Source organism: Electrona antarctica (genome assembly GCF_951216825.1).
Source record: "Electrona antarctica genome assembly, contig: scaffold_78, whole genome shotgun sequence".
Taxonomy (NCBI): domain Eukaryota; kingdom Metazoa; phylum Chordata; class Actinopteri; order Myctophiformes; family Myctophidae; genus Electrona; species Electrona antarctica.
Window position 1 is genome coordinate 460,604 of NW_027637964.1, and position 18,528 is coordinate 479,131.

At 40.1% G+C, this 18,528-nt stretch overlaps 1 protein-coding gene across 1 annotated transcript in view; it reads left to right on the forward strand.

Moving 5' to 3' along the window:
* Positions 1-18,528, forward strand: part of LOC306918508 (fructose-bisphosphate aldolase B) — a 103,753-nt gene that overhangs the window by 64,674 nt on the left and 20,551 nt on the right. The window lies entirely within an intron of this gene.

An 18,528-nucleotide genomic window follows, 5' to 3' on the forward strand; every position in this document is an offset into this window, starting at 1 on the left:
GCCTAGGGGCTGCAACTGAGAAGGCACGGTCACCTCTGAGCCTCAGCTTGGTTGTTGGGACATCTAAAAGTTCAAGGTCTGTGGATCTGAGGTGCCTAGTGGTGGGGGGGTATTTTACAAGGTCTGTGATGTAGGCAGGGGCTAGGCCATTCAGAGCTTTATAAACAAATAAAAGGGACTTGAAATGAATTCTGAATTTCACTGGTAACCAGTGGAGGGAAGCCAGGACGGGGGTGATGTGGTCTCTCTTCTTGGTGCCAGTTAAGAGCCTAGCTGCTGAATTCTGAACTAGTTGGAGGCGGTTTAGGGCTGACTGACTGATACCGGTGAACAGGGAATTACAGTAATCTAAACGGGATGTTATGAGGGCATGAATGACGGTTTCTAAGTTGGGAGTGGAGAGAAATGGTTTTATTTTGGCTATGGAGCGGAGGTGGAAGAAGCTTGATTTAACAACTGCGTTTACTTGTTTGTCTAGTTTAAATTCTGAGTCGAAAAGCACACCCAGGTTTTTTGCATGGGGTTTGACCAGGTGGGAGAGGTTGCCTAGGTCCGTCTGGATCTGTGCGGTGGAGTCAGGTGGACCAAATATTATGATTTCCGATTTGGTATCGTTTAACTGCAGAAAGTTTTGTGACATCCAGTGTTTGATATCTGTGAGGCAGTTCCTTAGGTTGTCCAGTTGTGAGTGGTTGTTTGGTTTCAGGGGGAGGTAGAGTTGTGTATCATCTGCGTAGCAGTGGAATGAGATATTATGTTTGTGGATGATTTGGCCTAGGGGGAGCATGTATATGGAAAATAAAATGGGGCCCAAGATCGATCCCTGTGGGACCCCGCACGACAGATGGGCGGGTGGGGAGGTGAAGCTGCCGATGTTAACTGTGAAGGTTCTGTTGTTGAGGTAGGATGAAAACCAAGCCAGGGCGGTGCTATTGATGCCAGTGTTGTGCTGAAGACGGTGGAGTAGGATGGTGTGGTCTACGGTGTCAAATGCCGCACTGAGGTCCAGGAGGAGCAGGATAGCACAGTCTCCAGAGTCGGCGGTGAGGAGAAGATCATTTTGCACCTTCAGTAGTGCCGACTCCGTGCTGTGATTGGCTTTAAAGCCTGACTGAAATGTTTCTGTGATGTTGTTATGGTTTAGGTAAGGAGTGAGTTGACTGAGAATAATTTTTTCCAGGACTTTTGAGAGAAATGGCAGTTTTGAGATGGGCCTGTAGTTACTGGGGAGGGCGGGGTCTGAGTTGGGCTTTTTCAGAAGGGGCTGGACCACTGCTTGTTTAAAGCAGGTTGGAACTGTACCGGTGGCCAGGGAGCTGTTCATGATGGCGAGGATGCTGGGGGATGCAGTATTAACAACCTCCTTCAGGAGGGTAGGGGGGATGATGTCAAGTGGGCAGGTGGCAGTTTTCATGGAGGAGATGAGTTTGATGAGGGTTGGAAGAGAGACTGGGAGAAAGCTGTCTAGTGTGGATGAGCAGACAGGTGTGTTGTTTGCGTTAGGTGTGGGTGGGGTCATGCTGTTTCGAATGTTATTGACCTTATTGATGAAAAATTGTTGGAATTCTGTGCATTTTGCTTCGGACATGTCCATGTTGGTACTGGGGGCCGGGTGAATGACAGAGTTTATGGTTTTAAACAGGATCCTTGGGTTGTGGGAGTTGTCGGAGATTATATTGGAGAAGTAGTTTGTTCTTGCTGCGCTGATGGACTCTTGGTATTTGAGGTGACTGTTTTTGAGTATTTCAAAGGAAATATGGAGCTTGTCTTTTTTCCATCTCCTTTCGGCTCTTCTACATTCCCTCCTCAGGGCTCTGGTGTTGTCGTTCAGCCAGGGGGAGCCTTTCGGTTTGGATTTTTTTATTTTAAGTGGGGCGACGGAATTCAGGATGGTGGCACAGGTGGAATTAAATAGGGAGGTTAGTTCTTCTGTAGTGATATGGGGGGGGGAGGTCTCGATAATGCAGTTAGGTCTATTTGAAGCAGCTATGAGGGCTTCTGAGAATTTATTGGCGGTTGATGAGTTAATGAGGCGTGAGGACCGAGTGGGAAGTTGAGGTTTTGAGGGGGGTGGGGGTAGAGTTGTATTAAATAGAATAGTGCAGTGGTCTGACAGGCAGGGAGCTATGAGCTCAACAGTGTTCACGTTAAGTCCATATGATAAGATAAGATCTAGGGTATGGCCCAGCCTATGTGTGGGTCCGGTGTTCAAAAGTGTGAGGTTAAAAGATTCAATTAAATGCATAAAATCATTAACAAGGGGTTTGGTAGGGCAGCATACGTGAACATTCACGTCGCCCAGAATCAGAGCTTGGTCATAATTAGTTATGGTGTTGGTGAGGAATGTGGAAAATTGAGCTATGAAGTCCTTGTGGTACTTTGGTGGTCGGTAAATGAGTACAATTAACAGTGGGCTAACAGAGTCTACTTTGATGGCTTGCACCTCAAAGCTGGAAAAGTGATCTGTTTTAATTAGACTGCACTTAAAATTATTATTAAAAACTGCAGCTAGACCCCCCCCAGTCCGTCCGGAGGATCTAGGTGAACTAAAAAAGCTGTAGTCTTCTGGGCAGAGTGCGATGAGTGGGGCAAACTCATCCACATGGAGCCAGGTCTCTGTTAATAATAAAAAATCTATTTTATGGTCAATAAGAAGGTCGTGGAGAAATGTGGTTTTTTGCGTTAGAGAACGAGAGTTATATAATGCCATTTTTACTGAAATATGTTTGTTTTTGGCTAAGGGCTCCCTGGCTAATGTGTAGAGGTTCTGTGGGACTACACCACGGTGTGTAGATGGAGGGGGTAAACGGTGGAGTATATAGTTATTTCTGAAGGAGATATGGACAGGGATCGTATTTGTGTATGTGGATTTATCAGGGGGACTAACAGACAGTGTTATTATAGTGGGGATTATGATTTAGCATCATAACCAATGCAGACACAGTTTGGCATCATAACCATTGCAGACACAGTTTGGCATCATAACCATTGTAGACACAGTTTAGAATCATAACCATTGTAGACACAGTTTGAATTTATAACCATTGTAGACACAGTTTGGCATCATAACCATTGTAGACACAGTTTGGCATCATAACCATTGTAGACACAGTTTGGCATCATAACCATTGTAGACATAGTTTGACATCATAACCATTGCAGACACAGTTTGGCATCATAACCATTGTAGTCACAGTTTGGCATCATAACCATTGTAGACAGTTTGGATTGATAACCATTGTAGACACAGTTTAGCATAATAACCATTGTAGACACAGTTTGGATTGATAACCATTGTAGACACAGTTTGGCATCATAATCATTGTAGACACAGTTTTGCATCATAACTTATGATGCCACAGTTTGGCATCATAACTTATGATGCCAAACTGTGTCTACAATGATTATGATGCCAAACTGTGTCTACAATGATTCATAACCATTGTAGACACAGTTTGGCATCATAACAATTGCAGCCACAGTTTGGCATCATAACCATTGCAGCCACAGTTTGGCATCATAACCATTGTAGACACAGTTTGGCATCATAACCATTGTAGACACAGTTTGGCATCATAACCATTGTAGACACAGTTTGGCATCATAACCATTGTAAACACAGTTTGACATCATAACCATTGCAGACACAGTTTGGCATCATAACCATTGTAGACACAGTTTGGCATCATAACCATTGTAGACACAGTTTGGATTGATAACCAATTGTAGACACAGTTTAGCATAATAACCATTGTAGACACAGTTTGGATTGATAACCATTGTAGACACAGTTTGGCATCATAATCATTGTAGACACAGTTTGGCATCATAAGTTATGATGCCAAACTGTGTCTACAATGATTATGATGCCAAACTGTGTCTACAATGATTCATAACCATTGTAGACACAGTTTGGCATCATAACCATTGCAGCCACAGTTTGGCATCATAACCATTGCAGCCACAGTTTGGATTGATAACCATTGTAGACACAGTTTAGCATCATAATCATTGCAGCCACAGTTTGGCATCATAACCATTGTAGACACAGTTTAGCATCATAACCATTGCAGCCACAGTTTGGCATCATAACCATTGTAGACACAGTTTAGCATCCTAACCATTGTAGACACAGTTTAGCATCATAACCATTGCAGACACAGTTTGGCATCATAACCATTGCAGACACAGTTTAGCATCATAACCATTGTAGACACAGTTTGGATTGATAACCATTGTAGACACAGTTTGGCATCATAATCATTGTAGACACAGTTTGGATTGATAACCATTGTAGACACAGTTTGGCATCATAACCATTGCAGACACAGTTTGGCATCATAACCTTTGCAGACACAGTTTGGCATCATAACCATTGTAGACACAGTTGGGCATCATAACCATTGTAGACACAGTTTGGCATCATAATCATTGTAGACACAGTTTGGATTGATAACCATTGTAGACACAGTTTGGCATCATAACCATTGCAGACACAGTTTGGCATCATAACCATTGCAGACACAGTTTGGCATCATAACCATTGCAGACACAGTTTGGCATCATAACCATTGCAGACACAGTTTGGCATCATAACCATTGCAGACACAGTTTGGCATCATAACCATTGCAGACACAGTTTGGCATCATAACCATTGCAGACACAGTTTGGCATCATAACCATTGCAGACACAGTTTAGCATCATAACCAATGCAGACACAGTTTGGCATCATAACCATTGCAGACACAGTTTGGCATCATAACCATTGTAGACACAGTTTAGAATCATAACCATTGTAGACACAGTTTGGCATCATAACCATTGTAGACACAGTTTGGCATCATAACCATTGTAGACACAGTTTGGCATCATAACCATTGTAGACATAGTTTGACATCATAACCATTGCAGACACAGTTTGGCATCATAACCATTGTAGTCACAGTTTGGCATCATAACCATTGTAGACACAGTTTGGATTGATAACCATTGTAGACACAGTTTAGCATAATAACCATTGTAGACACAGTTTGGATTGATAACCATTGTAGACACAGTTTGGCATCATAATCATTGTAGACACAGTTTGGCATCATAACTTATGATGCCACAGTTTGGCATCATAACTTATGATGCCAAACTGTGTCTACAATGATTATGATGCCAAACTGTGTCTACAATGATTCATAACCATTGTAGACACAGTTTGGCATCATAACCATTGCAGCCACAGTTTGGCATCATAACCATTGCAGCCACAGTTTGGCATCATAACCATTGTAGACACAGTTTGGCATCATAACCATTGTAGACACAGTTTGGCATCATAACCATTGTAGACACAGTTTGGCATCATAACCATTGTAGACACAGTTTGGCATCATAACCATTGTAGACACAGTTTGGCATCATAACCATTGCAGACACAGTTTAGCATCATAACCATTGTAGACACAGTTTGGATTGATAACCATTGTAGACACAGTTTGGCATCATAACCATTGTAGACTCAGTTTGGCATCATAACCATTGTAGACACAGTTTGGCATCATAACCATTGTAGACACAATTTAGCATCATAACCATTGTAGACACAGTTTGGATTGATAACCATTGTAGACACAGTTTAGCATCATAACCATTGTAGACACAGTTTGGATTGATAACCATTGTAGACACAGTTTGGCATCATAACCATTGCAGCCACCGTTTGGCATCATAACCATTGCAGCCACAGTTTGGCATCATAACCATTGTAGACACAGTTTGGCATCATAACCATTGTAGACACAGTTTGGCATCATAACCATTGTAGACACAGTTTGGATGGATAACCATTGTAGACACAGTTTGGATTGATAACCATTGTAGACACAGTTTGGATTGATAACCATTGTAGACACAGTTTGGATTGATAACCATTGTAGACACAGTTTAGCATCATAATCATTGCAGCCACAGTTTGGCATCATAACCATTGTAGACACAGTTTAGCATCATAACCATTGCAGCCACAGTTTGGCATCATAACCATTGTAGACACAGTTTAACATCATAACCATTGTAGACACAGTTTGGCATCATAACCATTGCAGACACAGTTTGGCATCATAACCATTGTAGACACAGTTTGGCATCATAACCATTGCAGACACAGTTTGGCATCATAACCATTGTAGACACAGTTTGGCATCATAACCATTGTAGACACAGTTTAGCATCATAACCATTGTAGACACAGTTTGGATTGATAACCATTGTAGACACAGTTTGGCATCATAACCATTGCAGACACCATTTAGCATCATAACCATTGTAGACACAGTTTGGCATCATAACCATTGCAGACACAGTTTGGCATCATAACCATTGTAGACACAGTTTGGCATCATAACCATTGTAGACACAGTTTGGCATCATAACCATTGCAGCCACAGTTTGGCATCATAACCATTGCAGCCACAGTTTGGCATCATAACCATTGCAGCCACAGTTTGGCATCATAACCATTGTAGACACAGTTTGGCATCATAACCATTGTAGACACAGTTTGGCATCATAACCATTGTAGACACAGTTTGGCATCATAACCATTGTAGACACAGTTTAGCATCATAATCATTGCAGCCACAGTTTGGCATCATAACCATTGTAGACACAGTTTAGCATCATAACCATTGCAGACACAGTTTAGCATCATAACCATTGCAGACACAGTTTGGCATCATAACCATTGTAGACACAGTTTGGCATCAAAACCATTGCAGACACAGTTTGACATAACCATTGCAGACACAGTTTGGCATCATAACCATTGTAGACACAGTTTGACATCATAACCATTGTAGACACAGTTTGACATCATAACCATTGCAGACACAGTTTGGCATCATAACCATTGTAGACACAGTTTGGCATCATAACCATTGTAGACACAGTTTGGCATCATAACCATTGTAGACACAGTTTAGCATCATAACCATTGTAGACACAGTTTGGATTGATAACCATTGTAGACACAGTTTGGCATCATAACCATTGCAGACACCATTTAGCATCATAACCATTGTAGACACAGTTTGGCATCATAACCATTGCAGACACAGTTTGGCATCATAACCATTGTAGACACAGTTTGGCATCATAACCATTGTAGACACAGTTTGGCATCATAACCATTGCAGCCACAGTTTGGCATCATAACCATTGCAGCCACAGTTTGGCATCATAACCATTGCAGCCACAGTTTGGCATCATAACCATTGTAGACACAGTTTGGCATCATAACCATTGTAGACACAGTTTGGCATCATAACCATTGTAGACACAGTTTGGCATCATAACCATTGTAGACACAGTTTAGCATCATAATCATTGCAGCCACAGTTTGGCATCATAACCATTGTAGACACAGTTTAGCATCATAACCATTGCAGACACAGTTTAGCATCATAACCATTGCAGACACAGTTTGGCATCATAACCATTGTAGACACAGTTTAGCATCATAACCATTGCAGCCACAGTTTGGCATCATAACCATTGCAGCCACAGTTTGGCATCATAACCATTGTAGACACAGTTTGGCATCATAACCATTGTAGACACAGTTTAGCATCATAACCATTGCAGCCACAGTTTGGCATCATAACCATTGTAGACACAGTTTGGCATCATAACCATTGTAGACAGTTTGACATCATAACCATTGCAGACACAGTTTGGCATCATAACCATTGTAGACACAGTTTGACATAACCATTACAGACACAGTTTGGCATCATAACCATTGTAGACACAGTTTAGCATCATAACCATTGTAGACACAGTTTAGCATCATAACCATTGTAGACACAGTTTAGCATCATAACCATTGCAGCCACAGTTTGGCATCATAACCATTGCAGACACAGTTTGGCATCATAACCATTGTAGACACAGTTTAGCATCATAACCATTGCAGACACAGTTTAGCATCATAACCATTGTAGACACAGTTTAGCATCATAACCATTGTAGACACAGTTTAGCATCATAACCATTGTAGACACAGTTTAGCATCATAACCATTGTAGACACAGTTTAGCATCATAACCATTGTAGACACAGTTTAGCATCATAACCATTGTAGACACAGTTTAGCATCATAACCATTGCAGCCACAGTTTGGCATCATAACCATTGCAGACACAGTTTGGCATCATAACCATTGTAGACACAGTTTAGCATCATAACCATTGCAGACACAGTTTGGCATCATAACCATTGTAGACACAGTTTAGCATCATAACCATTGTAGACACAGTTTGGCATCATAACCATTGTAGACACAGTTTAGAATCATAACCATTGCAGCCACAGTTTGGCATCATAACCATTGTAGACACAGTTTGACATCATAACCATTGCAGACACAGTTTGGCATCATAACCATTGTAGACACAGTTTAGCATCATAACCATTGTAGACACAGTTTAGCATCATAGCCATTGCAGACACAGTTTAGCATCATAACCATTGTAGACACAGTTTAGCATCATAACCATTGTAGACACAGTTTAGCATCATAACCATTGTAGACACAGTTTAGCATCATAACCATTGTAGACACAGTTTAGCATCATAACCATTGTAGACACAGTTTAGCATCATAACCATTGTAGACACAGTTTAGCATCATAACCATTGTAGACACAGTTTAGCATCATAACCATTGCAGCCACAGTTTGGCATCATAACCATTGCAGACACAGTTTGGCATCATAACCATTGTAGACACAGTTTAGCATCATAACCATTGCAGACACAGTTTGGCATCATAACCATTGTAGACACAGTTTAGCATCATAACCATTGTAGACACAGTTTGGCATCATAACCATTGTAGACACAGTTTGGCATCATAACCATTGTAGACACAGTTTAGAATCATAACCATTGCAGCCACAGTTTGGCATCATAACCATTGTAGACACAGTTTGACATCATAACCATTGCAGACACAGTTTGGCATCATAACCATTGTAGACACAGTTTAGCATCATAACCATTGTAGACACAGTTTGGCATCATAACCATTGCAGCCACAGTTTGGCATCATAACTATTGTAGACACAGTTTGGCATCATAACCATTGTAGACACAGTTTAGCATCATAACCATTGCAGCCACAGTTTGGCATCATAACCATTGTAGACACAGTTTGGCATCATAACCATTGTAGACAGTTTGACATCATAACCATTGCAGACACAGTTTGGCATCATAACCATTGTAGACACAGTTTGGCATCATAACCATTGTAGACACAGTTTAGCATCATAACCATTGTAGACACAGTTTAGCATCATAACCATTGTAGACACAGTTTAGCATCATAACCATTGCAGCCACAGTTTGGCATCATAACCATTGCAGACACAGTTTGGCATCATAACCATTGTAGACACAGTTTAGCATCATAACCATTGCAGACACAGTTTAGCATCATAACCATTGTAGACACAGTTTAGCATCATAACCATTGTAGACACAGTTTAGCATCATAACCATTGTAGACACAGTTTAGCATCATAACCATTGTAGACACAGTTTAGCATCATAACCATTGTATACACAGTTTAGCATCATAACCATTGTAGACACAGTTTAGCATCATAACCATTGCAGCCACAGTTTGGCATCATAACCATTGCAGACACAGTTTGGCATCATAACCATTGTAGACACAGTTTAGCATCATAACCATTGCAGACACAGTTTGGCATCATAACCATTGTAGACACAGTTTAGCATCATAACCATTGTAGACACAGTTTGGCATCATAACCATTGTAGACACAGTTTAGAATCATAACCATTGCAGCCACAGTTTGGCATCATAACCATTGTAGACACAGTTTGACATCATAACCATTGCAGACACAGTTTGGCATCATAACCATTGTAGACACAGTTTAGCATCATAACCATTGTAGACACAGTTTGGCATCATAACCATTGCAGCCACAGTTTGGCATCATAACCATTGTAGACACAGTTTGGCATCATAACCATTGTAGACACAGTTTGGCATCATAACCATTGTAGACACAGTTTGGCATCATAACCATTGTAGACACAGTTTGGCATCATAACCATTGTAGACACAGTTTGGCATCATAACCATTGCAGACACAGTTTAGCATCATAACCATTGCAGCCACAGTTTGGCATCATAACCATTGCAGACACAGTTTGGCATCATAACCATTGTAGACACAGTTTAGCATCATAACCATTGCAGACACAGTTTGGCATCATAACCATTGTAGACACAGTTTAGCATCATAACCATTGTAGACACAGTTTGGCATCATAACCATTGTAGACACAGTTTAGAATCATAACCATTGCAGCCACAGTTTGGCATCATAACCATTGTAGACACAGTTTGACATCATAACCATTGCAGACACAGTTTGGCATCATAACCATTGTAGACACAGTTTAGCATCATAACCATTGTAGACACAGTTTAGCATCATAACCATTGCAGACACAGTTTAGCATCATAACCATTGTAGACACAGTTTAGCATCATAACCATTGTAGACACAGTTTAGCATCATAACCATTGTAGACACAGTTTAGCATCATAACCATTGTAGACACAGTTTAGCATCATAACCATTGTAGACACAGTTTAGCATCATAACCATTGTAGACACAGTTTAGCATCATAACCATTGCAGCCACAGTTTGGCATCATAACTATTGCAGACACAGTTTGGCATTATAACCATTGTAGACACAGTTTAGCATCATAACCATTGCAGACACAGTTTGGCATCATAACCATTGTAGACACAGTTTAGCATCATAACCATTGTAGACACAGTTTGGCATCATAACCATTGTAGACACAGTTTGGCATCATAACCATTGTAGACACAGTTTAGAATCATAACCATTGCAGCCACAGTTTGGCATCATAACCATTGTAGACACAGTTTGACATCATAACCATTGCAGACACAGTTTGGCATCATAACCATTGTAGACACAGTTTAGCATCATAACCATTGTAGACACAGTTTGGCATCATAACCATTGCAGCCACAGTTTGGCATCATAACCATTGTAGACACAGTTTGGCATCATAACCATTGTAGACACAGTTTAGCATCATAACCATTGCAGCCACAGTTTGGCATCATAACCATTGTAGACACAGTTTGGCATCATAACCATTGTAGACAGTTTGACATCATAACCATTGCAGACACAGTTTGGCATCATAACCATTGTAGACACAGTTTGACATAACCATTGCAGACACAGTTTGGCATCATAACCATTGTAGACACAGTTTAGCATCATAACCATTGTAGACACAGTTTAGCATCATAACCATTGTAGACACAGTTTAGCATCATAACCATTGCAGCCACAGTTTGGCATCATAACCATTGCAGACACAGTTTGGCATCATAACCATTGTAGACACAGTTTAGCATCATAACCATTGCAGACACAGTTTAGCATCATAACCATTGTAGACACAGTTTAGCATCATAACCATTGTAGACACAGTTTAGCATCATAACCATTGTAGACACAGTTTAGCATCATAACCATTGTAGACACAGTTTAGCATCATAACCATTGTATACACAGTTTAGCATCATAACCATTGTAGACACAGTTTAGCATCATAACCATTGCAGCCACAGTTTGGCATCATAACCATTGCAGACACAGTTTGGCATCATAACCATTGTAGACACAGTTTAGCATCATAACCATTGCAGACACAGTTTGGCATCATAACCATTGTAGACACAGTTTAGCATCATAACCATTGTAGACACAGTTTGGCATCATAACCATTGTAGACACAGTTTAGAATCATAACCATTGCAGCCACAGTTTGGCATCATAACCATTGTAGACACAGTTTGACATCATAACCATTGCAGACACAGTTTGGCATCATAACCATTGTAGACACAGTTTAGCATCATAACCATTGCAGACACAGTTTGGCATCATAACCATTGTAGACACAGTTTAGCATCATAACCATTGTAGACACAGTTTAGCATCATAACCATTGCAGACACAGTTTGGCATCATAACCATTGTAGACACAGTTTAGCATCATAACCATTGTAGACACAGTTTGGCATCATAACCATTGTAGACACAGTTTGGCATCATAACCATTGCAGCCACAGTTTGGCATCATAACCATTGTAGACACAGTTTGACATCATAACCATTGCAGACACAGTTTGGCATCATAACCATTGTAGACACAGTTTAGCATCATAACCATTGCAGACACAGTTTGGCATCATAACCATTGTAGACACAGTTTAGCATCATAACCATTGTAGACACAGTTTAGCATCATAACCATTGTAGACACAGTTTAGCATCATAACCATTGCAGACACAGTTTGGCATCATAACCATTGTAGACACAGTTTAGCATCATAACCATTGTAGACACAGTTTGGCATCATAACCATTGTAGACACAGTTTAGAATCATAACCATTGCAGCCACAGTTTGGCATCATAACCATTGTAGACACAGTTTGACATCATAACCATTGCAGACACAGTTTGGCATCATAACCATTGTAGACACAGTTTAGCATCATAACCATTGTAGACACAGTTTGGCATCATAACCATTGCAGCCACAGTTTGGCATCATAACCATTGTAGACACAGTTTGGCATCATAACCATTGTAGACACAGTTTGGCATCATAACCATTGTAGACACAGTTTAGCATCATAACCATTGTAGACACAGTTTGGCACCATAACCATTGTAGACACAGTTTGGCATCATAACCATTGCAGACACAGTTTAGCATCATAACCATTGCAGACACAGTTTAGCATCATAACCATTGCAGACACAGTTTAGCATCATAACCATTGCAGACACAGTTTAGCATCATAACCATTGCAGACACAGTTTAGCATCATAACCATTGCAGACACAGTTTGGCATCATAACCATTGTAGACACAGTTTGGCATCAAAACCATTGCAGACACAGTTTGACATAACCATTGTAGACACAGTTTAGAATCATAACCATTGCAGCCACAGTTTGGCATCATAACCATTGTAGACACAGTTTGACATCATAACCATTGCAGACACAGTTTGGCATCATAACCATTGTAGACACAGTTTAGCATCATAACCATTGTAGACACAGTTTGGCATCATAACCATTGCAGCCACAGTTTGGCATCATAACCATTGTAGACACAGTTTGGCATCATAACCATTGTAGACACAGTTTAGCATCATAACCATTGCAGCCACAGTTTGGCATCATAACCATTGTAGACACAGTTTGGCATCATAACCATTGTAGACAGTTTGACATCATAACCATTGCAGACACAGTTTGGCATCATAACCATTGTAGACACAGTTTGACATAACCATTGCAGACACAGTTTGGCATCATAACCATTGTAGACACAGTTTAGCATCATAACCATTGTAGACACAGTTTAGCATCATAACCATTGTAGACACAGTTTAGCATCATAACCATTGCAGCCACAGTTTGGCATCATAACCATTGCAGACACAGTTTGGCATCATAACCATTGTAGACACAGTTTAGCATCATAACCATTGCAGACACAGTTTAGCATCATAACCATTGTAGACACAGTTTAGCATCATAACCATTGTAGACACAGTTTAGCATCATAACCATTGTAGACACAGTTTAGCATCATAACCATTGTAGACACAGTTTAGCATCATAACCATTGTATACACAGTTTAGCATCATAACCATTGTAGACACAGTTTAGCATCATAACCATTGCAGCCACAGTTTGGCATCATAACCATTGCAGACACAGTTTGGCATCATAACCATTGTAGACACAGTTTAGCATCATAACCATTGCAGACACAGTTTGGCATCATAACCATTGTAGACACAGTTTAGCATCATAACCATTGTAGACACAGTTTGGCGTTTAGCATCATAACCATTGTAGACACAGTTTAGCATCATAACCATTGTATACACAGTTTAGCATCATAACCATTGTAGACACAGTTTAGCATCATAACCATTGCAGCCACAGTTTAGCATCATAACCATTGTAGACACAGTTTAGCATCATAACCATTGCAGCCACAGTTTGGCATCATAACCATTGCAGACACAGTTTGGCATCATAACCATTGTAGACACAGTTTAGCATCATAACCATTGCAGACACAGTTTGGCATCATAACCATTGTAGACACAGTTTAGCATCATAACCATTGTAGACACAGTTTGGCGTTTAGCATCATAACCATTGTAGACACAGTTTAGCATCATAACCATTGTATACACAGTTTAGCATCATAACCATTGTAGACACAGTTTAGCATCATAACCATTGCAGCCACAGTTTGGCATCATAACCATTGCAGACACAGTTTGGCATCATAACCATTGTAGACACAGTTTAGCATCATAACCATTGCAGACACAGTTTGGCATCATAACCATTGTAGACACAGTTTAGCATCATAACCATTGTAGACACAGTTTGGCATCATAACCATTGTAGACACAGTTTAGAATCATAACCATTGCAGCCACAGTTTGGCATCATAACCATTGTAGACACAGTTTGACATCATAACCATTGCAGACACAGTTTGGCATCATAACCATTGTAGACACAGTTTAGCATCATAACCATTATAGACACAGTTTGGCATCATAACCATTGCAGCCACAGTTTGGCATCATAACCATTGTAGACACAGTTTGGCATCATAACCATTGTAGACACAGTTTGGCATCATAACCATTGTAGACACAGTTTAGCATCATAACCATTGTAGACACAGTTTGGCATCATAACCATTGTAGACACAGTTTGGCATCATAACCATTGCAGACACAGTTTAGCATCATAACCATTGCAGCCACAGTTTGGCATCATAACCATTGCAGACACAGTTTGGCATCATAACCATTGTAGACACAGTTTAGCATCATAACCATTGCAGACACAGTTTGGCATCATAACCATTGTAGACACAGTTTAGCATCATAACCATTGTAGACACAGTTTGGCATCATAACCATTGTAGACACAGTTTAGAATCATAACCATTGCAGCCACAGTTTGACATCATAACCATTGTAGACACAGTTTGACATCATAACCATTGCAGACACAGTTTGGCATCATAACCATTGTAGACACAGTTTAGCATCATAACCATTGTAGACACAGTTTAGCATCATAACCATTGCAGACACAGTTTAGCATCATAACCATTGTAGACACAGTTTAGCATCATAACCATTGTAGACACAGTTTAGCATCATAACCATTGTAGACACAGTTTAGCATCATAACCATTGTAGACACAGTTTAGCATCATAACCATTGTAGACACAGTTTAGCATCATAACCATTGTAGACACAGTTTAGCATCATAACCATTGCAGCCACAGTTTGGCATCATAACTATTGCAGACACAGTTTGGCATTATAACCATTGTAGACACAGTTTAGCATCATAACCATTGCAGACACAGTTTGGCATCATAACCATTGTAGACACAGTTTAGCATCATAACCATTGTAGACACAGTTTGGCATCATAACCATTGTAGACACAGTTTGGCATCATAACCATTGTAGACACAGTTTAGAATCATAACCATTGCAGCCACAGTTTGGCATCATAACCATTGTAGACACAGTTTGACATCATAACCATTGCAGACACAGTTTGGCATCATAACCATTGTAGACACAGTTTAGCATCATAACCATTGTAGACACAGTTTGGCATCATAACCATTGCAGCCACAGTTTGGCATCATAACCATTGTAGACACAGTTTGGCATCATAACCATTGTAGACACAGTTTAGCATCATAACCATTGCAGCCACAGTTTGGCATCATAACCATTGTAGACACAGTTTGGCATCATAACCATTGTAGACAGTTTGACATCATAACCATTGCAGACACAGTTTGGCATCATAACCATTGTAGACACAGTTTGACATAACCATTGCAGACACAGTTTGGCATCATAACCATTGTAGACACAGTTTAGCATCATAACCATTGTAGACACAGTTTAGCATCATAACCATTGTAGACACAGTTTAGCATCATAACCATTGCAGCCACAGTTTGGCATCATAACCATTGCAGACACAGTTTGGCATCATAACCATTGTAGACACAGTTTAGCATCATAACCATTGCAGACACAGTTTAGCATCATAACCATTGTAGACACAGTTTAGCATCATAACCATTGTAGACACAGTTTAGCATCATAACCATTGTAGACACAGTTTAGCATCATAACCATTGTAGACACAGTTTAGCATCATAACCATTGTATACACAGTTTAGCATCATAACCATTGTAGACACAGTTTAGCATCATAACCATTGCAGCCACAGTTTGGCATCATAACCATTGCAGACACAGTTTGGCATCATAACCATTGTAGACACAGTTTAGCATCATAACCATTGCAGACACAGTTTGGCATCATAACCATTGTAGACACAGTTTAGCATCATAACCATTGTAGACACAGTTTGGCATCATAACCATTGTAGACACAGTTTAGAATCATAACCATTGCAGCCACAGTTTGGCATCATAACCATTGTAGACACAGTTTGACATCATAACCATTGCAGACACAGTTTGGCATCATAACCATTGTAGACACAGTTTAGCATCATAACCATTGCAGACACAGTTTGGCATCATAACCATTGTAGACACAGTTTAGCATCATAACCATTGTAGACACAGTTTGGCATCATAACCATTGTAGACACAGTTTAGAATCATAACCATTGCAGCCACAGTTTGGCATCATAACCATTGTAGACACAGTTTGACATCATAACCATTGCAGACACAGTTTGGCATCATAACCATTGTAGACACAGTTTAGCATCATAACCATTGTAGACACAGTTTGGCATCATAACCATTGCAGCCACAGTTTGGCATCATAACCATTGTAGACACAGTTTGGCATCATAACCATTGTAGACACAGTTTGGCATCATAACCATTGTAGACACAGTTTAGCATCATAACCATTGTAGACACAGTTTGGCACCATAACCATTGTAGACACAGTTTGGCATCATAACCATTGCAGACACAGTTTAGCATCATAACCATTGCAGACACAGTTTAGCATCATAACCATTGCAGACACAGTTTAGCATCATAACCATTGCAGACACAGTTTAGCATCATAACCATTGCAGACACAGTTTAGCATCATAACCATTGCAGACACAGTTTGGCATCATAACCATTGTAGACACAGTTTGGCATCAAAACCATTGCAGACACAGTTTGACATAACCATTGTAGACACAGTTTAGAATCATAACCATTGCAGCCACAGTTTGGCATCATAACCATTGTAGACACAGTTTGACATCATAACCATTGCAGACACAGTTTGGCATCATAACCATTGTAGACACAGTTTAGCATCATAACCATTGTAGACACAGTTTGGCATCATAACCATTGCAGCCACAGTTTGGCATCATAACCATTGTAGACACAGTTTGGCATCATAACCATTGTAGACACAGTTTAGCATCATAACCATTGCAGCCACAGTTTGGCATCATAACCATTGTAGACACAGTTTGGCATCATAACCATTGTAGACAGTTTGACATCATAACCATTGCAGACACAGTTTGGCATCATAACCATTGTAGACACAGTTTGACATAACCATTGCAGACACAGTTTGGCATCATAACCATTGTAGACACAGTTTAGCATCATAACCATTGTAGACACAGTTTAGCATCATAACCATTGTAGACACAGTTTAGCATCATAACCATTGCAGCCACAGTTTGGCATCATAACCATTGCAGACACAGTTTGGCATCATAACCATTGTAGACACAGTTTAGCATCATAACCATTGCAGACACAGTTTAGCATCATAACCATTGTAGACACAGTTTAGCATCATAACCATTGTAGACACAGTTTAGCATCATAACCATTGTAGACACAGTTTAGCATCATAACCATTGTAGACACAGTTTAGCATCATAACCATTGTATACACAGTTTAGCATCATAACCATTGTAGACACAGTTTAGCATCATAACCATTGCAGCCACAGTTTGGCATCATAACCATTGCAGACACAGTTTGGCATCATAACCATTGTAGACACAGTTTAGCATCATAACCATTGCAGACACAGTTTGGCATCATAACCATTGTAGACACAGTTTAGCATCATAACCATTGTAGACACAGTTTGGCATCATAACCATTGTAGACACAGTTTAGAATCATAACCATTGCAGCCACAGTTTGGCATCATAACCATTGTAGACACAGTTTGACATCATAACCATTGCAGACACAGTTTGGCATCATAACCATTGTAGACACAGTTTAGCATCATAACCATTGTAGACACAGTTTGGCATCATAACC